The sequence below is a fragment of the Macrobrachium nipponense genome, chromosome 8, assembly GCF_015104395.2.
Source record: "Macrobrachium nipponense isolate FS-2020 chromosome 8, ASM1510439v2, whole genome shotgun sequence".
Taxonomy (NCBI): Eukaryota; Metazoa; Arthropoda; class Malacostraca; order Decapoda; family Palaemonidae; genus Macrobrachium; species Macrobrachium nipponense.
The window spans coordinates 50,098,767-50,124,562 of NC_087203.1; the positions used below are offsets into that span (position 1 = coordinate 50,098,767).

The window sequence follows — 25,796 nt, forward strand, 5'->3', positions numbered from 1 at the left end:
TTTTATCATGGTATCAAAAACCATAGTTGCTGACTCCCTTATTGTCATTTAGCACCTAATTTAACTATACAAAGATATGGTACATACTTATCAACATCTCTTGTCAATAGAACCTCAAGGGGGTTAAAAGTATCCAATGGAAAAGTTGTGTTTTGACATTACAAATTCGAATATTATATATAAATCTCTAATAAACTGACTTTGAGACCATATGAATAGGATAAAAATCACTAGGTCACTTAATCTGTTCAAATACTGCCCAAAAGAACATGTGACAGAACTCGCAGGAATGTTGACTATATTGCCAGAGGAACCCATGTGATCTCTATAAATGTTTTGTTTTTATGGTGTTTTTACGTTGCATGGAACCAGTGGTTATTCAACAACGGGACCAACGGCTTTACGTGACTTCTGAACCACGTCAAGAGTGAACTTCTGCCACCAGAAATACACATCTCTCGCACCTCAATGAAATGCCCGAGAATCGATCTCGCGGCCACCGAGGTGACAGGTCAAGACCATACCGATCACGCCACTGAGATCTCTATAAATGCAAGGTGAAAGTGCCCACTTTGAAAGGTTACTTCCTTCCCTTACTGGCATAACAGAAAATGGCTGTAAAGAAAACCGAGACACTAAGGGACTCAGGGGGAACTGTGGTACTTGAGTGCAACTGTCGTCTGTACAGACTTCTGGCGGGGCGACCTCACTGCCTGACCACGTAGCGCACGAGGGTGCGGCCATCTTTATATAGTTCTTTCCAGTTCCTGTTGAACAAAGGTCTTTGCTTATATAACATTCATAAATGAATAAAATGTACAATAATCTTCAAGATCAGATAAATAGATGGCTTCTAACACTGAAAACTTTAGTACTAGTTACTAATAATATGACGTAAGCAGGAATGCTCATACCAAATTTACTATTTGCTATTAACATCATGAGCTGAAAATCAGTCACAAACTAAATGCAGCAGTTTTGGTCTTGTAGATTACTAAAAATAATTGAAAGTTGTAATAAACAAAGATATTTCAACTGTTATGACTTATGAAACAGAGCTACAACTCATCAACCATTTCCTGTGGCACCCACGGGGATGCAGTAGGGCCTCGATAAACTCATGCCACCACATTCTGGCCTGGGCTAACTCCTCAAGATCTCCCCAACATTCATCTCTTACTTCCCGCGTCATTGTCCTCAACCATGTTTCCTTTGGCCTACCTCTACCTCTTCTACCAAGGGTAACCCATCCCAGTCTTCTAGACACATGGCATGGCCACTTTTAGCATGAGAACCTAACATACTCATTGCCTGCCTGCACCCCGTTGCTTCTATAATTCAGTTATTTGATATCCTATCCAATTATTTCCTAATATTCTTCTGAGCGGTTTAATTTGAAATTCTAACAATTTCTTATCCGGAGTCACTGTGGTACCATGCCCCATGCCCGTAAATCAAAATACTCCTCGCCAAAACTTTAAAAACTTTGATCATTGTAAGCACAGAAAACCTGCAATTATTCCAAATATTTCTAAGCCTTCCCATTACTTGATGAGCCTTTTTTTTATCTTTCCGTAAATTCTGTACTCAAAGAGAACCGTCCTTATCTAAATAAGTACCTGAATACTTAAAACTTATCCATTTGCTTTACAACCATGCCTTCAATTAGACAATCCTGTCTATTTCCAATATTCATATTCATGATTTCGGTTTTCCCACAACTCATATCTACTGTATATTAAACAGTTACACTTTACTAGATGCAGCACAAGAGAGAATGAATTAAACTGTGAAACTATATACACAGGCATAAGTATACACTATGTATAAACTCTTCTGCATCAAATGAGCAAGATTGAGGTTTTGTATTTCTGTGAACTCCAAATTTCCTTAAAACAGAAATTTTGCAAAATCCATGATAATGAGGGGACTTCGTTTAAAATTTACCTGACTAGCACTGAGTGAAATGAGTGTCCTGCTTAGTTTACAAACCCATTTGAAATGGATAAGAAATTCAAGTATAAAATAAAAAAGCATTTTTTAAACATCAAACCAATTAAAAACAATTTTGTAGTTATGTTAAGGCAGTACTGCTTAAATTATAGAAATAAACATTTTAAAGCAATACTTTATGAAGAATTAGAGAACCAACCATAAGATATCATTCAGTAGGAATCAGAGTATTTCTGTATATTCAAAAAACAAATGTTCCATAATACAAGAAGCTAAATTCAATTTAAAGATAACTCTCTGCCTCTCTAGACTCATACATACACTTTCCAAAATGCTATATAGAAATTATCTATACCAAATACATAGTACAAACACGACCATGCAAAGAGCCTACCCACAAATATTGATTCTGTGATATCATTTATAAATTAATGTTGCACAGAATTGTACATAAAGGGAGAATTACCTAGCCTCACACAATACTGGATACCAATCACAAACAACCATACATACAATTAACTGTTCAAAATTACGTATATATACATGACTATAACAGATAATAGATGTTTATCATGCCTTAATTATAATTAACAAACATGCCTACATATCTATCAGTCACTTGTATCAGCATTTACCAGTAAATAATCACTTACACCAGTAACCTTAACAAAACATTTGTAGTACTATTACATGCAAACTTTATGGACCCTTTGTACCAGTAAATTTAACAATTCGTCAAGCACTTGTACATTTAGCCATCACTTGTAGTAACTGCATTTTTAACAAGCACATGCACAGTAGCTTCAAATTTAACAACATCAACATCTAAGGATAACTTATGACTCTCTTAAAAATCAATTTCCAACACATTAAAATACTTGTAATGGATTTTCTTCATACAATATAATGGCTATTCGTCCTGCTTTGATAAACATATCTTCTGAACCGATGCCAATACATCTTTCTAATACACACACACACACATATATATATATATATACGTATATATATATATATATATATATATATATATATATATATATATATCATATATATATATATATATATATATATAGATAGAGAGAGAGAGAGAGAGAGAGAGAGAGATAGAGAGAGAGAGAGAGAGAGAAAAAAAATGAAAAAAAAGCTTTGAGTACAGAACTAATAAAGTACTAAAGTGTCTTAATCTAGTAAAAAAGTTGCCGAGTAAGGAGTATCCTCAAAGCAGCTGATGCTAATAACAAGATAAGCTTAACATGATACTCACATTTTTTGATGAATGAGTAAATACTATCATGATGTGAATTTAAAATTATAGAAAAGCCAAAGTAATGCCAAATGTAGAATATCCCTTCGACACGAGCTTTTGAAGATGCTATGCAATTAATTGAAATTAACTCAGAAAATGTAACTTTACTTTTATGGTGAAAATAAAGAAGCTTATGTTATTATTTTGCTAGGCAACAGGCCTGCATAACTCTTTCAGATGTAAAATAGTTGAATGAAACTACGAAGGCCATCAATCACAATGTAACATGAATAACCTGAGATAAAAGTTGTATGAAATACACTTCTTCGTTAGCCACAATAAAACCAGGGGTCCTAGAGAAAGTGTCATGACTATGAAGAGATACAGAATTCTACACATTTTGGACCAAATATTTTCATACTGCAAAGGCTGTAATGAGTAAGGCTTAAAGCACTTATGGAGGATGATAGGATATCATTTTTGGAAAAGGAAGGTACAATGGAGAGGAAAGGTCTAGGGGACACAGGACATTGGAAAGATACTTTCTGGGGAGTACAGGCAGTCCCCGAGTTACGACAGGGGCTCCGTTCTTGAGACGCGTCGTAAGACGAAAATCATTGTAAGCCGGAACATCAAAACTACTAAGAAAACCTTACTTTTAATGCTTTGGGTGCATTGAAAACTATGTAAACTGCATTCTTCATCAAATAAACCTTCAAATATTGATTATTTTGCATTTTTGGTGTCACATTTCTTCTGCCAGATCAGCGTTGTAGGCGTCGTAACCCTGGAAATAATTTCTGATGAACATAATTGAAAAGCATCTTAACCTCGGAACGTCATAAGCCAAACCCGTCGTAACCCAGGGACTGCCATATACATGAATTATTAAAGATCAGCACGACTGGACTGATCGAGCAGAAAACAATGACTGACAAACTACCCAGCATTAAGTATGAGTGTCAAACAGAGAGATATGGAGGAGTCTGTGGTCTTAGCAAAATGGCACAGTCAAGGCCTCGTAACTGGAGTGTGGGTGAATGTGATAGCAAAAAATAAATCATGGATGTTCTATGAGGAGATGATCAGCTGCTACAAATTTTGCTCTGAGGAACGACACTGACAATCCCACTGTTGATGATATAATTCAGTGAACGGACAGAGGAGTGGTACTGTTCAATATCCTTTGCAATCTTCTATGTCGAGTCTGCTTATTGAATCAGAAGATGGATTTTAAAATTCATATCTTGATAATTCAAATTTCCTCTCGATGGTAACCCTATGCAGGAGGAAGAACATAAGAAAGAGTTAAGTCAAAGTCAATTTGCTCATGTTTCAGGTAAATTCTACACTAACTGTTAGTGCCTACGTCACATTAAATAATAAAGTATTAATTTGCACTATCAGACAGAATCCTTGTTTACTAATAAGTTGAGTTGAATGTAAAATTTAGGCCAAAGGCCAAGCACTGGGACCTATGAAGTCATTCAGTGCTGAAATGGAGACTGACAGTAAAAGGTTTGATAGGTGTAACAGGAGGAAAACCTCACAGCTGCACTATGAATCAAGTGTTAGGAGAGGGTGAAAAGTAAGATGAAGAAAGAGAATATGGAAGGAGGTACAGTAAAAGGAAAGAAAGGGGGTTGCAGCTAGGGGCCGAAGACACGCTACAAAGAACCTTAAGTAATGCCTACAGTGCACCGCACGAGGTCCACTGACGGCACTACCATATTTCCTCATTCAACAGCATCACTCATCTGCTTCTATAAGGAAGTTTTAGCTCAAGTCGTCATCATCCAAAAATATTCAATTATTACCATATTCATGCCAATATCAAAGGGATAAATGTCATAAAAAAAGCACCATACCTGAAAAAATCTGTGGATGTAATCACATCCAAGCAGCTGTACGTTCATTGCAGCAGGAACTATTAAAACAGCCCTAAACAAAGAATGAAAATATCAATTTGAAACTGATTAGATAATAATTACGATTCACTGGAGTAAATAAAAGTAATAAACCAATGCTTCACTAGCGGCATCTTATTGTCAATGCTGGTGAATTTGCCAGGGGAGAATACCTGATATGCAATCTTTCTCTCTCACCTACTACTTTAAATGTTGTTTTACTCACTGAGTTATGTGACACTTACAATTAATCATTAAAATGGAAGGAATATTTGACTCTTGTAACGGCAGTTGCTGCTATAAATTACATGTGACAAATTCCAGTTTATTCTATGGTTATGTTCATTTATATGGTTGAAAATAGCCGAGTTCTGGAATCTGCTTTAATAAAAGAGAGGCAGGTAATGAACATCTCAAAAGGAGCATGGATTTCAGATACGATCAACAAAGTTTTCATTCAACCAACACTTAAGAAGATTAAGGGAAGATTATCAGTGGGGGTGACCTAAATTGGCTTGCCTGTGGATGGATCTCTTGGTAGAAATACCACCTTTTCTGTAAACTTTTCTCATTCATCTACCTGAAGAGGGAGACAGCAGTCTCTGAAATATAGTACTTTTTTTCTCTATATTTTGGTGTTTTTATGGGCTCCTTTTATTTGATGGAATTCTGTTGTTACAGAACATTTTTACCAGTCATTTATACACATGTAAAATACGCCATCAAAACGTATGTATACATACACTATAACTACATATATATGTCTATATAGATATATATAGTATTCATATAGTTACGTATAATGTTCTAAAAGCATCTTAATTAAAGGCATGTTTACTATAGTAGGTATATATGAATATGGATACACTACGAATGCATAATAGATGTGCACTTAATGGCACATTAAAAGTATGTATACTTTAATACATTTTACGTCATATTAGCTGCAAAGTATATATATTGTTTATATAATGTATGTATTTATATATGTAGGCTATGTATGAATGTACTTATACCGTAGGCTAAAATGAAAAAGAGAGAGAATATTATTTTAATAATAAGAGACATTACATCAATAACGTATTAATATTACATCGTAATATTAATTTTCTTTAAAACAAATAATGGAAATAATTTAAAGAAAACGAACTTTTACCAAATAAAGGGTAAACATTACTAAATTTAACACGACAACGAGTGCGGCAATTATTTGTCATTTAATGCCGTTATTTCGAGATTATATATTCTAAATTGTATATAAAATTATAGGATATATTTTATGGTTTTATTTGAAATAGATAATCACGTCCTAAGTGCCTAAATAATGACGTATTAAGCATAAATAAAGCATGAGTTGAAAAAACTCCCAAAGACCATCAGTGTGAGGAATTCCTCTCACAACGATTTTATATTCTAATGGTTTTTTTTTATTATTCTCTTGTTTCCGTGCTATTTGTCTTTTATTATAGTTATTAGTATCTGTCGCATAAGAAATTATTTATTGACTTTCACTGCGTATTGCCGTCTGTCAGGTAATCGACAGACAGGAACTACTATGTTACTGTATTTATATTCATGTGAAAACCAAATATATTTGCATGCCCATTTATTTTGTAAAATGTGTACGTCTATATTGCATGACATAATAAGGGTGAAAGAACCACATCTACTCGGGAATGACACTCTTAACATTATTTTATCTGATTTTGCTATGTTCTAGTACATAGTATCTGTGGTGCGGTTAGCACCGAAAGGATGGTTTTACACATAGACGAAGTCTTTTGACATAAACGTCAGTAGACGTATTAGTAACGAAGTATAATTACTGTTTTTGTTATGATAATTCATTTGTCTTTACATAAATGAAATTGCTCTTGGTGAGTGTATTGCGCATATTACGTATGGTAAGAGTTGAAGGTGTTATTGGGTCCTGGTTGTGCCTCTCGCCAGAGAAGCCATTATGAGAGGTCAAGAGATCGGGAGGGGAAAGGAAGGGTAGTAGTTCGCCCCTCTGATTGTTCCTTTGCGTGCCCCTCTAGGGGTGTGTATGCGTATGTGCGTAGTACACTGTATGGACGAGATATTGCCCAAAATTGTATTGACACACACCACCAATTAATTCACTACATTTAATAAATATGGTGACAACGAGCTTGATCATTATTGTAAAGTTTTTTATGATCATGAAAACCCTGTAAGTCAGTTCTGCATCCGTGGTAATTGTATAACTTGTCTCTTTTCCCCAACAAAACCCGAATGCAGGCAGCAGGACGGAACGAACAGCTTCTTGGCTCAACTTTTGAGGTGGCCTGTCATCTGATGTTGTGTAGTGATGTGTGTGTGTGGATTTAGAAAGGGCGACAGCCCTGATTCTTTGAATTTTGTCGTAATTTGTTTCATTTGAGTGCCATTGATTTACAATTCCAATTGAGTGATTAATTTTATTTGTCACTTATATGTTATTACTCTTTGATAGGTTTAACTTTTAGTTATTAAATTCATTTAACTGTAAATTTATCAAATGCGTTTCAATATCCCTCGATCTTATTTCATTTTTCCTACGATTCAGTTTTGTGGATAGTGAATATAAATTGATCTGATAAACCTTTATTGTGTTCATACTTTTAGGTTATGCAAATAACTTTTAGAAACGAGATAACACAGCGGTCCTCTAAGGTCTCAAAATCTACCCATGAGTACCCACAACATTTAGAGAGAGAGAGAGAGAGAGGGGGGGGGGGGGGGGGGGGGGGGGGGGGGGGGGGGCGTACCTCTTGTCGTATCTCGTATAGCGATTTATGATCTGAGTTCATGTCTACAAGGACTGCTCAGAAGTGGAAGTACTTAATTGTGGTGCTATTCATTAATGATATTGGTATGTTATCCTCGTTAATAATGAATTGGGTTGAGAGATATCTCCCCGTAATTTGGAAACTGCAAAGGGAGTTTTGTGGAGTTGTTACGTAAGGCTTTTAGTGGTTTTTGACCAAGTAACAACGTTAAGCATGTACAGTCCACTATAACTCCATCTTTTTTTTTTTTTTCATCACAATAAGAGAAAATAAAAAAAATTATCGCACAAAATCATTTTTTTTTTTTTGCAAGAATACAATTTATAAGTATTTATATTACAAATTATTCAAAATTTTTCTTAAAAAAAATAAGAGTATACTACTATGAGATTCAGGGCCTCTGTAACACGGTTTTTTCGCAATAACTTTTTATCTATGTATTTCATAAATATAACGCTTATTCAGAATACACATTATATCTACACATAAATTTTGACTGTATTCTGCATTTCGTAGGTTGAATAAATTTGGTACTTATAATGTAAAAATGACTTTTTTTGAAGACGGGCCAACTACTCAAAGAAAAGGTTTCGAACGCACTCGTTACGTAACTTATGACAACATTTCTTCCCTCTTTCTCGATGGATGATTGGCAATACGTAACGAAGGCTAGACCTCTGGCAACAGTGACATAAAAATTTAAATACAAGCAAAGCAGTACACCTTTATGAACTCTGAAACCTCTCTACTGATAATTGTCATAATGAACAAATCAACAAAATATGTTAACACTTCGGTTATTAGTCAAAGTCCCAAAATAAATGTCGTAAGAAATTACAGTCTACTTTATAGGTCACAATCAGATTGACAAGATGTAGGGAATAGTTGGTAATTTTCTTTAAAAAACATAGTAGACAAAAGCTTGATTTGATAACTGCTATATATTCCAATGTCGAGCAATTTTTATTTATTGGCTATTCTACCTATTTTACTGAAAAAAAAAAAAAGCTGGTACCGTATTTTGGCTTTAAACCTTCACCAATAATTATCGTCAGAATGATGACTTCATGAGGCTCCACCCACTTTGGCCTCGTTATAATTTAGGATAACACTGAAGGCTATCATGGGCATTATTGGATTAAAAAATTTAACCTCTAGCTATAAAAACTCATTTCTCGAGTAGTTGTAAGAAGTGCTAAATGATCTTCAAGGATCCCAGCAGTTGGCCTAAACGTTTAATTCATGTATATTACTGCTATTACTACAGCAGTATTACTACACTAGCACAGATACCCCACCCACATCTATGTATCCTTCCGCCATTCATAAAGTCTTTACATCCAACATGGTCATACGGCCTAAAGAAGAAGAAAAAATATTATATCGGATGATCCGTTGGTCTGCTGGATATTTTAGCACATATAAGCTTGTATTTACTTTGGATAAAAATCTTATTTTAACAAAATAGTTATATAAAGACTGTTTACATACATTTCTCTCTTTCTCTCTCTCTTGGTGGCATAGCGAATAGTTAATGGAAATGTTCAAAATCCTGAATGACATTTCAAGTATTACAATCACGTTACGCTAAATACAAATCAGACCGTAAACATTGGATTTAAACTAGAAACTGAATAATTACCTATTCAGGCTATAGTAAGTATGGCCACGGGCTTTCTCTTGACTGTATAAAGTTACAAGTGATAAGACAAATGCAGTTTTGCAAACACGGGGACAATTCCAAATCCTGTTAGCCATTCTTGACTGCTATGGGTTTCAAAGCTGATGGAATAGGTGAATGGGTTTCTGTCTGGTGGATGGGCGGGGCAACATTTTGTAAAACGGTGTTTACCTTGCTTACGTAATGAATGTTTTTCGACTCTTGGCTCGTAATAATTGGCCATGGCATCGGCTAGATCATTTTTACTCTATAAAAATTAAAACTATCAGGTTTAGGTTATTGATAATACTGACAACATTTGTGTGGTTGTAAAATATACATATGTCAACTTTCAGCTGCATCCGATGCTTTGATAAGGAGCAAAGTCCAAAAAAACCGTGTTACAGAGGCCCTGAATTTCATAGTAGTTTCTTATTCCCTTATCTGGTAATGCCGTCGATTTTCAAAATGTAAACAAACAAATGTTCCTATGTCAGTTTCTCTAATTATAACAAATATTTTAAAAAATACATTTATAACAAATTCGTACTAAAAACTATTCAACTTAATTGAATATTCAAGAATATTGAGCATGATTAATGTATTCGTATTGAGGTAAATGGCAATGATAAATGGTATCACTCTCTTTTTTTATTTTCCGAAGTTCGAGTTAAAAGCAGCGTTTGAATATAATCTTATTTCTATCGATTACTTTCGTTATTTGCATTATTCCAACATTTTATCGAAGATTGATTATATCATTATTATTCATAAATATAAAATACATTTAAAATAAATCTAAAAAGGACGTTAGAAGATAAAATACTCTAAAGTATAGAGAATAATTGTCTGAAACTTAACTGGGCAGATTTTTTCTAATATACTGTCAGCTTAAGGCACATACCTATAAAAAAACATAAGTTCATATATAATTGCAATATAGGATATCATAATTCTCAACAACGTAAAATACACAAAGATATTAGATTTATCTGGATTAAAATGTCAATCTTTTGGTGAAAATGCACAAATACCGCCCCCCCCCCCCCCCCCCTCTCTCTCTCTCTCTGGAACAACCATTCATACTGTTTCAAGTTGAAAATGATTCATCTTCTTCTTCCCAGCTTTAACGCAATTTTATATGGGGTCGCCATTATGAATGAGTCGTCTCCATCGATTTCTGTCCTGTGCATCGTTCTCGTCAATAGCTTTCTATAACATATCTTCCCCTACACAATCACGCCATTTCTTTCTTGGTCTTCCCTTCTTCCCTCTACCCCGCACTTCCATTCCCATCGTATGTAATCCAACATGATGTTCCTCTCTTCGCAACAGGTGTCCATGCCGAAGCCTTCCCTCCTGTATGCTCTTTGATATTTCAACTACCTTTGTCGATCCTCTTATACTCATTTCTAATCCTATCTTCCCTTGTTACTCGCGACATCCATCTCAACATTCTCATTTCTGCTACACCCATCTTCTTCTCCTCTGTTTTCCTTATACTTGCTGTTTCTGTTCCATATAACATTGCTGGTCTGACCACCATCCAATGAAACTTTCCCTTCAATTTTAGAGGAACCTTTTTGTCACAGAGGACCCCTGATGCAGACCTCCAGTTATTCCATCCTGCCTGAATTCGATGTCTCACCTCTTGGTCCATGCTTCCACTATCCTCTAATATGGACCCCAAGTACTTGAACTTATGTACGCTCTTTATTTCTCCCCATCCAATCTTAAGCTATTTCCACCATCCTCAGTAATACTGAAACACATACATTCGGTTTTTTATCTGCTTATTCTCATTCCTCTCTCCTCAAGTGCTACTCTCCACCTCTTCACCTCCCCTCCAACTCCTCCCTCCCCTCTGAACACATCACAATGTCATCTGCATATAATATGCACCATGGCACTGCTTCTCTAACATCCTTGGTGTAATCCAACTTCTATCTCAAATCCATCTGTCTCTCCAACACTGCTTCCCACTTTAGTATCTTCATATCTCCTGAATAATTCTGACATACTTTTTCGGCACCATCTTCTCCCTCAGACATCTCCATATTTCTTGCCTTGACACTCTGTCATAGGTTTTTTCAAAGTCTATGAATACCAGATGAAAGTCTCGTTGTTTTTCTCTGAATTTTTCCATCAGCTGCCTTATACAAAATATTCCATCCGTTGTGCCGCTTCCCTTCATAAATCCTAGCTGTTCCTTCTCTATTCTCACTTCCTCTCTCAGCCTGCCATCTATTACTCTTTCCAAAATCTTCAACGTCTGAGACATTAGTTTGATATATCTATAATTACTGCATTCCTGGACATCACCTTTACCTTTGAATATAGGTATATCAATACGCTTTCCCGCCATTCTTCTGGTATCTTTTCCTGTTCAAATATTTTTACCATCAGATCATACAAGATGTCTACCCCTTCCTCTCCTAAGGCTTTCCAAACTTCGACTGGGATTAAGTCAGGTCCTGTTGCCTTCCTATTCCTCATTCCATTTAAGACTCGTATCACTTCATCCCTAGAGATCCCCATTACCATTCCTATGTTTACTTGTCTATCCTCTCTTACAAGTCTTTCATTTTCTTCATTTAGCAGTTTCTCGAAATACTCTTACCATCTTTTCAGGATGTCTTCTTCCCTTTTTTATGACGTTAGCTACCATTCCCATCTTTCATTTGCTTACTGTGGGTGATGTCCTTCGTCCCTTTATTTCCTACTTTTTGACAGTTCGAGCATCTTACTCAACCCTTTCTTGGTTTCCAGTTCATTATAAACCTCTTCATATGCCCTTGCCTTAGCTTGAGCTACCACCCTTTTTGCTTCTTTGTTTTTTTCTCTTAATCTTTCTCTGTCCTCCTCCAGCTGTGACTCTTCAAAGCTCTTCTTTGCCTCCCTTTTACCCTTGACCACTTCCTCCATACACTTCCTCCCCCCACCACTTGTATGTTTTTGGCAGCATAAAGTATCCTGGTTGTCTATCTTGGATAAAATAGACGAGTTAACCATAAAATATACAATATTTCTGTTTTCTACTACATACGTTCCTTCAAAGAAAATAGTAAGTATGGTAAACTAATACAACTACAAGGCCCTGGGGCTAGTTCCTACCGCATTACAGTATAACATTGTATTCAAAATCATTATATAATTGATAAGAAATATACAGTGCTTTATTAAATAATTTCTTTAATTTACTTATTGAAAACTTTAATATTATATTAATCCCCAAACTGTCTTCTACTTACGATCTCCATATGCATCCCTAGCTATCTTGTCTGGTAATGGTTAACAAGTGACCAATATACGATAGAGCCATATAACCTACTACACAGCTGTGCAGAGCTCATCAAAACTAACATTTTGAACCCCAACGCCACTAGTCGCAAAACAAATTTACTTATATAATGAATTTATTTGAAAAAACCAGAATTTTCACTAACGTAAAAAAATCTGAGACTTTTCTAAGTCTCCACTTCATCTTAACCCCGTTCGTACGTGTTCGTTGCAGACTGTTTGGCTGAAAGTTCCGCCCAGCATTCAAAACATTCGCTTTTTGAAGTCCTTCCCCAAACTCTCGAATCCCCCCCCCCCCCCCCCCAGTGAATTTGAATGATTTCCGATGACAAGATATGATTGGCAATATATTATATCACATGACTTCCGCAGCCAATTATACTGCATTATCTTAAACACGTCATTGGGCCTCTGTATCCCAATTTCACTTGAATTTTTAGATCAACGTAGGTCGTGGGTATGGCCATTGTGGAGAAAACAAGTAATGGTTATGGTTGTCATTACGACCAATGGGTATTCATTAAGCATTTTCATTCAGAAATTGAACAACTCATTGAATAATTGCAGGCTCAAGGGATTCTTCGCACGGGGGTTATTTGCCCTAATAGTAACGAGCAGTTACTGCACGTGTCACAGTGATCACCGTCAGTTTTATTGTGGACGATACATAAAGATCGCGAAGACAAGGAAAAGGAGGCAGTACTCTTATAGTCTTAGTTTATAATTGGGCACTTTTTTGGGACAAAGCTTTCAAGCACGATATCGTCTGCAAGCGTCTGCATTGGTCCCGCCGAACAAGCGTTGACTGGCGGGGTTTTTGCTTGGAAGTAACCATGAGCTGGCTGAACAGTCAAGAACCCATCGGTGGTCGGGGGTCATCGTTGAAAGAGACAAGACCTTTTCCGGGAAGAGGAAGTACGGCAGAGGGAGGTATTTGAATAATGTCTGGTGGAGGCCGATAGAGCGCGTCTCTAAAAAGAAGTTCTTGGTCCCTCTTCACAAAGAAGGCCAGGATAGAAGTGCAGCTACCTACCCTCACACCAATAATTAAGGAATTCATACGTGAGGGCTCTATCATTATAAGTGATGGGTGGGCCACCAACAGGACCCTGTCTGAAGAAGGCTACACTCACCGAGTGGTGAATCATAGTGATGAATTTCGTGGACCCAGAGGATCGCACTGTCCACACACACACTGTTGAGCGACTCTGGAAAAGTGTCAAAGAGTGGGCCAAGCGTCCCGGTATGAAGACTGAGTACTTTGGACAATACTTCCAACGAGGAATTGGAAGATTCCCACAGTGATTTGGGTAGCTAATTTTACTTTTTGAATCGCAGGTATTTGACACACGCGACAAATAGGCCAAATTTGGTATCATAAATTGCCAATAAATGTATAAGCCACGAAGGAAAAATAAACAACGGCGTTTCTGCAAGATCTTTCGACTCAACGTCCTAATATGTCATAGGAAAGACGAAAGCGCTTAGATTCCTGCCTATCATTGTCCTGTGGTATTCGCTTATTTAATGAAGTCACGTGCATCTACTGTGCTTTTTAAAGCATAATATATATATATATATATATATATATATATATATATATATATATATATATATATATATATATATATATAATATATATATATATATATATATGAATACTTATCACATCACCGTGATTCATATAAATCATTCGAGTTACAAATGTCCTTTAATATCTAATTCGCTCTACCTCGAAATTGATATATTTTCATATATGTACTGAGGGGAAATTTTGAGTTGATAATAATTTCATCCCCCCATGGGATCGAACCACCGTCCAGTGGATGGGAAACGAAATCAGAACGGACAGTGACGCTACCGAGTCTGCTAGCAGAGAGGCTATAAGTTTATATCGATTCTGACCATTACAAATCACCGTCGATCTCGGTGTTATTCATAATTAGAATCGATATGAAACCCCCTCAACCATGCTAGCCGATTCGAGCGTTTGACCAACGCAGCCTTGTTATGAATACTTATCACATCACCGTGATTCATATAAATCATTCGAGCTACAAATGTCCTTTAATATCTAATTCGCTCTACCTCGGAATTGATATATTTTCATATATGTACCAAGGGGGAATTTTTAGTTGATAATAATTTTGTCCCCCCATGGGATCGAACCACCGTCCAGTGGACGGGAAACGAAATCAGAAACGGACAGTGACGCTACTGAGTCTGCTAGCAGAAAGGCTATAAGTTTATATCAATTCTGACCATTACAAATCACCGTCGATCTCAGTGTTATTCGTAATTAAAATTGATATGAAACCCCCTCAACCATGCTAGCCGATTTGAGCGTTTGACCAACGCAGCCTTGTTATGAATACTTATCACATCATTGTGATTCTTATAAATAATTCGAGCTAAAAATGTCCTTTAATATCTAATTCGCTCTACCTCGGAATTGATATATTTTCATATATGTACCGAGGGGGAATTTTTAGTTGATAATAATTTCATCCCCCCATGGCGTGTGGTGACGCCAGTTTTAACAGTCAGGAACACACCAATCTATTAATCAATCAGGCTAATTTATCTTATTATTAAAAATAATATTATTTTTTTAGACAAACTGCTCGTGGCAATCGACGATATGGTCGAAAATCGATGATATTTATTAGGATAAAGGTCATTTAAGACATTCTGTAGTTTTACGGATCGTATTTTTGGGAATTATTTGTAACGTACGTGTTAATACATACACCGTTATTGTTATTATTATTATTATTATTATCATTATTATTATTATCATTATTATTATTATTATTATTATTATTATTATTATTATTATTATTATTATATTCAGAAGATGCACCCTATTCAAACGAAACAGGGCCACCTAAGGGCCCAATGGCGTCTCTCTCTCTCTCTCTCATCCCTTCCCTGTGAAGTCCAGTAAGTTCAGGAAGCCTAACAAATCGTGTCTCCCTTCGAGACAACTTGTGTCTGAAGTGGAGGTCCTCTCTCTTTTCCTACCCACCCTCCCCGCCCCCCATTCTTTCGGAGGAGGGACCGGCTCTGGGTTCACGTCGCTCCTGATGGAGCACCTGGCCATCCAGTACGAAAAGAAGAGCAAGCTGGAGTTCGCCGTCTACCCAGCGTCCCAGGTAACACCCGACAGGTCACCTGATCTTGCAAATACTACCACCAGCTACCGCTAGACGTGGCGTGGTCTCTCTCTCTCTTTCTCTCTCTCTTCATCAGAATCTGTCTTAGAATTACTGGATATATTTTTATGTGTATATTTATTGATTGGTTCCTTTTACTTTACCTCCATCTTGCTTTCCACCTTCTCCTGATGATTGTTTCAAAAGTGCAGCTGCAAAGTTCGACTTCTGCCATACACCTTCTTGCTGTCAATTCCCTTTCAGCTCTGAATGACCTCGTTGGTTCTAGCCCTTGGCTTATGGCCAGAATTTTAAGTTCCATTTCCGATACGTTCGAAATTTACTATTATTATTATAATTATTGTTATTGGAATCAGCCTAACCGTGGGTAGGTCAGTCAGGAGAAATTCCTTCAACATTATGTGGTCCCTAGATTCTTGAATCATATTTAAATCCATTTTTATTTCATTGTGGACTAGAGAAAAATCAGCCTAAATGTGGGTAGGTCACTCAAGAGAAATTCTTTCAACATTGTGTGGTCCCTAGATGATTTGCTGTTTGCTTGAGGAATAAGAAATGCTAAGGGAATCAGCGTAAAAGCATAGCAACGTTTAGGATACAGACACCTCAAGAGCCACTTATCCGACCATCTCTTCCATTCCCCAAATCGAGCGACCCACGTACACGAATCTCAGTCGCTTAATCGGTCAAGTGGTGTCTTCGATCACAGCTTCTCTGAGGTGAGGTGGCTGTTGTTGCTGATGACTTTTTTTGCATTTAGAAATAGTTACCAGCCTTGATTCAGTTTTCAGAGGAACGAGTAGGAACCAATCTGAAGGGTTCTCAGTGCTTGTGTTCATTTCCAATTACTATAGTAGATTCACATCAACTGTGCATTTGATGTCTAGACCAGTCCCTTACGACGCTCCTGATTGGCTGTTGATAAGCCAGTCACAGGGCTGGAAACTCTGTCTCTCGAGAGATTTCACATAGGTAGGATCTATTTTTCCACCTCTCCTGAGGGATACTTTTGAAAGACGTATCTCTCAGAAGAGGTGGAACATAGATCCTACCCATGTGAACTCTCGAGAGAGACTGAGAGTTTCCAGCCCTGTGACTGGCTTATCAACAGCCTAGACATCAAATGCACAGTTGATGTGAATCTATTATAGACGAAGTATTACACGTAAGGGTAGTGCCGTCAGTGCACCTCATGCAATGCACTGTAGTCTTTGCTTAAGGTTTTTGCAGAATCCCTGAGGTTCCTAGCTGCAACCCCTTTCATTCTCCGTTACTGTACCTCCGTTCATATTCTCTTTCTTCCATCTTACTTCCCACCTTCTCCCAACGGTTAGTTCACAGGGCAATTGCGAAGTTGTCCTCCTTTGGCCTAAACGCTGCATGTTCCAATAACTGAAACATCCTATGACCCAGAAACCTCTCTTATTGTCTCCTCTCGAAGGTTCGACGGGGCGCTGAACGTCGACCTGAGCGAGTTCCAGACGAATCTGGTGCCCTACCCGAGGATCCACCTCCCCCTGGTGACCTATGCCCCTGTGATCTCGGCCTAGAAGGCGGAGCACGAGCGACTCAAGGTGCCCGAGGTCACATCCACTTGCTTCGAGGCCCACAACCAGATGGTCAAGTGTGACCCCAGGAGAGGTTGGGAGGATCTGTGTATTCATTTGTTGCAGATATTAAGCCACAAATACGTTTGTGCCTTCATATCCAATTCACTCTGCCTTGGAAAGCATTTTGCACTCAAAGGGAATTGATATATATTTGATGTAAGTGCTTCGGGCCAGTCGTGATTCAAACCGTTGCCAGATTCAGAAACGGTGACGGACAGTGACTTTAACCGCCCAGCTATCGATATATATATTTATATATATAGAGGGAATATAAATATATACAGTATAAGTAAAAGGTTGTTTGAATAAAATGTTTGTTAGTCATTCATTCACACGCACACACACACACACACACACACACATATATATATATATATATATATATATATATATATATATATATATATATATATATATATCTATATATATATAATTATATATTTATATATATATATATATATATTAATATATATATATATATATATATATATATATAGACAAGATCCACGAGGGAATGAGGAACGATGGAGTTCTTCAAGGCCTTTCGACTTCTTGTCCTTTATAAAGATAACTTTACAGAGAAAGCTCGTATAAATGACAGATGGGGATTACAAAGGTAAAAATATGTACCTGGAACCCTAACACAATTGAAGAATTAGTGGACCTACCAAAATAGGGTTAAGACAAGACAATTAAAAGATTAAAAAAAAAAAAGACGACTGACCACCAGTAAGTTAAGTTGTTGGTTTTGTTTTTCATAAATACTGAACACCCTAATTTATGTCCGTTTCTATTCAGGCCACCACCTTATTATCAAAATATCAGTTTTTCTTTGTTTTTACGAACTTTGCACATCATCAGTCCCAGTATTCGGTTCAAGAAATCGATTACATAAGAAAAATACGGACAGGTTTATGTTATCATTCACTTGTACCAGATATTTCTCATAATAAAGCCCACAAAAAGTTCCCAGTGAAAGAAATGCCGCAGAACAATCTTAGTTTGTCTTTAGTGGCTTTGAAAACATCGAGTCATTGTTACAATCTTTCAATGTCAACCTCGTTTTTTCTTATCATAGCACACTAAAAGCAATGCTAATAAAAAATAGCCCAGAGGAAAACAACATGATATATTAAATTTCATGTTTGGACTACCCCTCTTTTTATATAGGCCAATCTAGCAAGGATTTAGAAGTACGAATCAAACAGCGTAAGTATTCTGTCAAAACTGGGCAAACATCTGATACTGTAGTCATTCATTTAAGTGAAAACTCTCACAGGATAAATTGGATTGAAAGTCCAGTGATTGGCGGACTGAATGATTTCACAAAATCTTTTAGAATCTGCTATTATAGAGCTTACTTCCAGTTGTAATTTAACCTTAGCCTTGGATGTACAATTTGGAACCCTGTTGTAGTAAAATGTTCAAGAATGACCTAAAAGATAGTCAGTGACTTAATAACAAATTACTTACCTTAAATATATTTTCTATGTATTGGTATGTTTAATATTTCTTGGTAAGAATATTCACCTTGCAAAAATTGGTGTTGTTTATCATTTGGAGAGTTGTCGAGTTGTACTTTTATTACAATTTTTTGGTGGTCAGTCACCTTTTTTGCATAATCTTTTCATTGTCTTGTCCCTGCTTCTGAGTTGTTGGGCCTAATCTTTTGTAATCCCTATCTGTCATTTATACGAACTTTCTTTGTAAACTCATTTTTATATTTCTTCAGTACAGTAAAGGACAAGAAGTCAAAAGGCCTTGCAGAACTCCATCGTTGCTCTTTACCTATGAGGATTTATTTCGTTACTGGTTTATTCAGACATTCATACATTCTTTAGGTAAATACATGGCGTGTTGCCTCCTGTACCGCGGCGACGTTGTGCCAAAAGATGTCAACTCGGCAGTGGCTATGATCAAACCCAAAAGAACCGTCCAGTTCGTGGAGTGGTGTCCTACAGGATTCAAGGTTGGCATCAACTGTCAGCCTCCTAATGTTGTTCCCGTAGGAGACCTGGCAAAGGTTCATCACCAGTTATAACAGATGACAGATTTGGAATAAGGCCAGAATTGGGGTAAGGTAGTGTAGATGTATCAAATATAAACCTTTTTACAGTTCTAGCAGGAGATGACAGATTTGGAATAGGGCCAGAATTAGGGTAAGGTAGTGTAGATGCATCAAATATAAACCTTTTTACAGTTCTAGCAGGAGATGACAGATTTGGAACAGGACCAGAATTAGGGTAAGGTAGTGTAGATGCAACAGACATAAACCTTTTTCGATTGGATTAAAAGTAACATGAAGCAATATAGGATATTGGAGGTGCGTAAAGGTACACGAATTCTTAAGTATTATTATGATTTTTGCTAAATGTACATTTAGCATCAAGGTGTACATAGATCTATACATTATTATGCATACTTCCACATATTCACAGCTCCTCGTTGGACGAGTGGGTTACATGTTTGCTTACCGATTCGGTAATCCGAAGTTCGATTCCCCGCTCCGCCAACGCAGAACCAGACGAATGTATTTCTGGCGATTAGAAATCCATTCCTCGATACAATGTGCTTCGGATCGCAGAATAAGCTGTAGGTCCCGTTGCTAAGTAACCAGTTGGCTCCTAGCCACGTCAAAATAAAATCTAATCCTTCGGGCCAGCCCTAGGAAAGCTGTTAATCACCTCAGTGGTCTGGTTAAACAAAGATATACTTAACTTTTTCCCTCTATTCGTTCATGCAGGTGGAACGTGGCCTGTGCATGCTATCAAACACCACAGCCATAGGTGAAGCTTGGGCCAGGTTAGATCACAAATTTGATCTGATGTTCGCCAAGAGAGCTTTCGTCCATTGGTAAGTTTGTTCATCGTAGAGTTTTTATAATTTCTCTTGAATGAATTGGAGTTTTATTTCAATCAGTCATCATAAAGATTGTTATAAATATGTTAATGTTTATATGTTTCATTTTATTCATTAGAGGCGGTCAGCATTAGAAGGTCTTCTCGCTACAAATCTTTTTTTTTTTTTTTTGAGTGATAAGCCATCAAAGTTTTGGAAATTCAACCAGCTCCAATGTCTTTATTTTGCAAGGTGCAAAGTTGAAATTCTAACTCTTAATTTTTTATGCATACTATTCTATTCCTGATCGCAAATACATTGTCTCAAACAAATTTCAACTTGTGTCTTGAATAATAAAGACAGTAGAGCAAGTTGAATATTTTGAATTATAAGTCTAATTTTTTTTTATCGAAAGGCCCATCTGATGCTGAACGTTGTAGACTATCATTTCTCTAAAGTAAAGATTCAATTTTATCATTAACCATTAAAAATTAGGTTGTTTAGGAGTATAATTATACTAGTTTTAAATATATTTCATTTTGCTTATCACGTTTTTTTTTCATACCATGATTGAATTCTTATATATATGGCATGAGAAATCCGTTAATTCGCAAACCCAACAGCTTCGTCCTCTTAGGGTGGTAGTGTCATCAATGCGCCTCACGCAGCGCACTGTACTTGAGAAAGTTCTTCGCATCGTCCTTTCCATATATAGACCCCTAGCTGCTACCCCTTTTCGTTCATTTTACTGGACCTTTGTTGATATTTCCTAAAAATTGTTCCAACAGCTATATCATCGTGCAACTGACAAGTTCCCCCTCTTGTTGTGTCTTCGAGATCTTTCTTCTATATTCCAATTCCGATTCCGATTCCGATTCCAACAGGTTCGTTGGAGAAGGAATGGAGGAAGGGGAATTCACGGAGGAACGGGAGAACATCGCCGGCCTGGAGAAGGATTACGAGGAGGTGGCTAAAGATTTCAACGACGCCGAATTGGATGACGACGATGAATACTAAGCTTTAGGAATTCACGAAACACCGAGCGTTAGTTTTGAATGTCTAGTGTCTACTGTAGTCCTCCTCTAACAATAAAAAGGCTCCGTAATTCGAACACTTAACTGCATTACAATGATAGGGTCAAAAATCTATTTTGACCCAGCACCCACTAAGACTTTAGAAGGTCGTGTCTTGATCCAGGCCAACTAAGTCTGAGAGGGTCGTGTTTTGATCCAAGACCCACTAAGTCTTTGAGAGGGTCGTGGCTTAGGCATGCCAACTAAGTCTTTGAGTGGTTGTGTTTTGATCCAAGACCCACTAAGTCTTTGAGAGAGTCGTGGCTTACCCATGCCAACTAAGTCTTTGAGTGGGTCGTGTGATGACCCTGGACCTTCTAATTCTTTGAGTAGCGCGTGTTGACACTTGACTCTCAAAGTCTGTGAGAGGGTTGTGACTTGACCCAGAAACCACTCATTCTTATCGGGTAGTTGCTTGGCCGTAAGTTACCGAGGATAGATTACAGTATAGCAGAGAAGTCAGGCCCATAGTGAGACTTAGATCACAGGGACTTAACTCCTTAATTCATTGGTTTCGTGCAGACTGCAGGATCAAGTTCTTCAGACAATAAAACGAATCGACTCTTTAGCATACAATTCAGGTATCGCTGAATAGAAATATATGAATGAAGATAAATCAACCCAGCTGTAGTTCATTTCCCAAAACTTGGAATGTGCAGTAGATGTCAAGAGAGAGAAAAAAAGGCAGAATTTAGTTGGCTTCGTAAATTCAAAATACCCCCTTCATTCCTTTTACTGTACCCCCGTTTGTAGTCACTTTCTTCCATCATACTTTCCTCCTGTTACGCATTTCAAATCTACTCTCAGTTTCCTTTTGAGAGCTGAACGACTTCATAGGTCCCAGCGCTTGGTCTCTAGCTCAAATTCTTTGGCCCGAATGAAATGGAATATAGATTATGATGTAGTTCACTGGTCGACAGCTGCTCTGATTTGCATTGTACAGTTTCGAAAGTAATTGAATGATCTTGATAGTACAGTCAATAACTACATCCATAACAATTTATATATCCCAACAAGACTTGGAAACAGCATAATTTTGAGAGAGAGAGAGAGAGAGAGAGAGTCTGAATGCTTATTTGAAAATCCTTCTGTCGAAATTCGAGGACGTCTTGAAAAAGGAAAAAACAGCAATCGAATGTTTGCTTTATCTTTGTGCAGATTTTGTCTTCTATGAAAAAAAAAAAACGATTGAGATGGCTTTTTGTCTGTCCGTCCGTCTTCAGATTTTAAAAACCATTGAGGCTAAAGGGTTACAAATTGGTACGTTGATCATCCACCCTCCAATCATCAAACATACCAAATTGCAGCCCTCTATCCTCAGCAGTTTTTATTCTATTTAACGTTAAAGTTAGCCATAAGCGTACCTCTGGCACTGCCGTAGGTAGGTTTTTTTTTTTTTTACTTGTCCTTATTGCTCTTCAGAAATGTGACTGAATGTCTGGTTGCTTGTGAGCTGCGATCCATTACAAAGTATGTCTTCTGCTTTCAGTGCAAGTTGAAATTATTGCCTCATTGTCGTCTTCTTCATTTATCGAAAAATAAAAAATAAATAAAATAGTGCGTGGCAACATCTTTTACGTGCGTGTGTGCTTGAGGTTTCTGTCATTTCCAACCACGAGAACAGAGCTTGTAACACTTCCAGTATGAAACATTTTGAGTAAAGATAACCCAAAGAGTCTCACCTTTTCCCAAACGGTTTGACTTTACCGACAGTTCTTTCAAATAAGCATCTTTTAAACATCTCCAAACCAGTCCCCGTCACTCCCCCTTCATCCAACTTGACGTTTCGTCACCACTTAATATGTAGTTCTGTATATTTCTTCATTACGCCAAACTACGTAAAGATCTCGTTCACCCGAGGAGGCTGTACTGTAGAACGACTGCCAATAATTGCATCCTTTGGTCCGTGGGTACGATGTTGTCATTAATGCTAGGCATGTCACAACACAAGATCAATTTAAGACGTATTCCTCAGGCGTTAAGTGCCATCAGCGTGACTTGAAGTTTCTCTTGCAGCGTCGCTTCCTTATGCCCCTAGCTGCAAGCAACCCCTTTCAGTCCTTTTACTGCACCTCCTTTCTTACTCGAACCCGTCTCTCAGCATTTGTTTGATAGTGCAACTGCTTTCAGGGTTTCCTCCTGTTAGAGATAGCCTCATTGGGCTGGTAAATCTTAACCTCATAATAATAATAATTTCCTCCTGATAGGCGTTTAAGACCTCATAGGTCCCAGTGCTTGGCCTTGGGCGTAAAATCTGTATTTGAATTCAATTCTAAAGAAGACTATAAACTCTGTTTTTTTTCAGCTGTCCATCCGCCTGTGGTGTTTTTGTATGGTAACACTGCGTCCCGGGCTTTAGATAGTTACGCTATTTGTAAGTTTTAGGTAAATGAAAGGATATCTGGGTGTACAATTGCAACTGAAAAGTGTTTTAATAATTTACTGTATGCGAATTACACCGTTAATATTCGAAATAGGATATTATTATAATCGTTGAATGTAAGCTGAATGTAACTATCTAAAGCCCGGGACGCAGTGTTACCATACAAAAACACCACAGGCGGATGGACAGATGATAAAAAACAGAGTATAGGTCTACCCACACGCAGGTAGATTAGGGGAGGGGAAGGGTTGGGGCGAGTTTTAATGGGTGTTTGATCTTCTGGGGGATAAGTTATAGCTAACCATGTACAACGTTCATTATCTTTTTCTAGATATTTAATAATATTGTAATCTTTTAACAGAATAAGGATTTGATTACTGATATCGCTAACATATGAATTTCCACATATTTTCTCATAAGAAATCTATCATGCTTGAAAAAATAGCGCAGAAAAACACACTTCTTACAAAAAAAAAATGTTCATTGTTATATACCAATCGATTTCTATTGATAAATCGTACAGGTTTCTGATGTACCCTGTTATGAACGACGTAGATGCACTTTTTCTCAAATATATATTGCTTTAAAAAAACGACAATGTATTCAGAGACACTACTTGGAAATCATTACGAAAAAAATAAGTCAACAATTGTTTACAAGAGAAATCCAGTCATTCAATACCCCTCTTTTACAGCCTCTCGACTTCGTTTAGTAATTTTCACTTACTCGGGGAGTAAGCCTTACAAACTAATTTGTTGTTGCTGTTGTTATTGTTTTTGTGGGGGGTGGGGTTAATAGAAAAGGTCCATGGAAGAGCCTAGAAAGGTCTGTAAAAGGTGTTTCGCGTTGGGTTAAAGATACAGGAATTTTAGGATTGGACATTTGTGATTTATTTATTAGAATGAGAATGTAAAAAAATAAATAATGTTCACGTTAAACAACACAGATCAATTATTTCTAATAAGATATGGCGTATTTATTTTAATTTTCTTTGGTGAAACAATGCGCTATTCGACCGTTAGCTGGAGGTCGGATCACGCCTTGTTTTGTCTAGTAGGCTTATTCATCTAAAAGATGGTTCAACGACGAACGAAATATCTGACTGAATCAAGAGGTGAATGAGTCAGATTTGACGTATCTGCAGCTAACTTTTTTAACAGATCGTCTTCCAGCTCCGAGTCCTTTCTCATCACGATAGCATTTAAATTCTTGTTCCTAACATGACTCAAGATATGGGTCTTTGAGTCCGTAATTCTCTGGTTAACTTAAATAAATACGCTATGTCTTATTAGAAATAATTATTTTTCTGTAGTGTTTAACACGTACACTATTTATCTCTAAAAGATGACAACCAAATCTTTGATTCGCTGCAACTGTCGCTCGGTGCTAGAAGCAAGCTCCCATCTGAGTCGTAGGGAGGCAAAGAAATGCTCCAGTCAGTCTTAATTTAACCTGTATGTTACTATACGTCGAATTTCTCCGTCACAGACTGCAGCCACTTGGTCAAAGACTGCGAGGTAATGACAGATCCCCTTTTGAAATGGGCAAAATAACCTTTCCTTCCAAGAGCCTCCGTGGATTCTGCCATTTCTACCATCCATGCGTTTAGGAATTTCGTCTTGGTTTGACGTGTTGAACTCAGGTGCATTCCTGAAAAAATTCTCCCTTCTTTTGTTTGACCTTCAATGGCAGAAAAAACGGCAATTAGCACAGTAACGAAGCCTTACTCTTCTTTTGACCTTGCTGTGGGTTATTTGCTGTTGCAAGAACAAGCGCCTAGCTGCAACGTACGAACTGAGCAATTATGCAGGTGGAAGATATGTGACCAGGGCGTCTGCTAATTAAGCACCCTATA

General features: G+C 37.2%; 1 pseudogene; it reads left to right on the plus strand.

Annotated features, from left to right (window-relative positions):
- Positions 1 to 21,502, plus strand: part of LOC135223091 (tubulin alpha chain-like) — a 36,971-nt pseudogene extending 15,469 nt beyond the window's left edge.
- Positions 21,503 to 25,796: the final 4,294 nt, after the last annotated feature.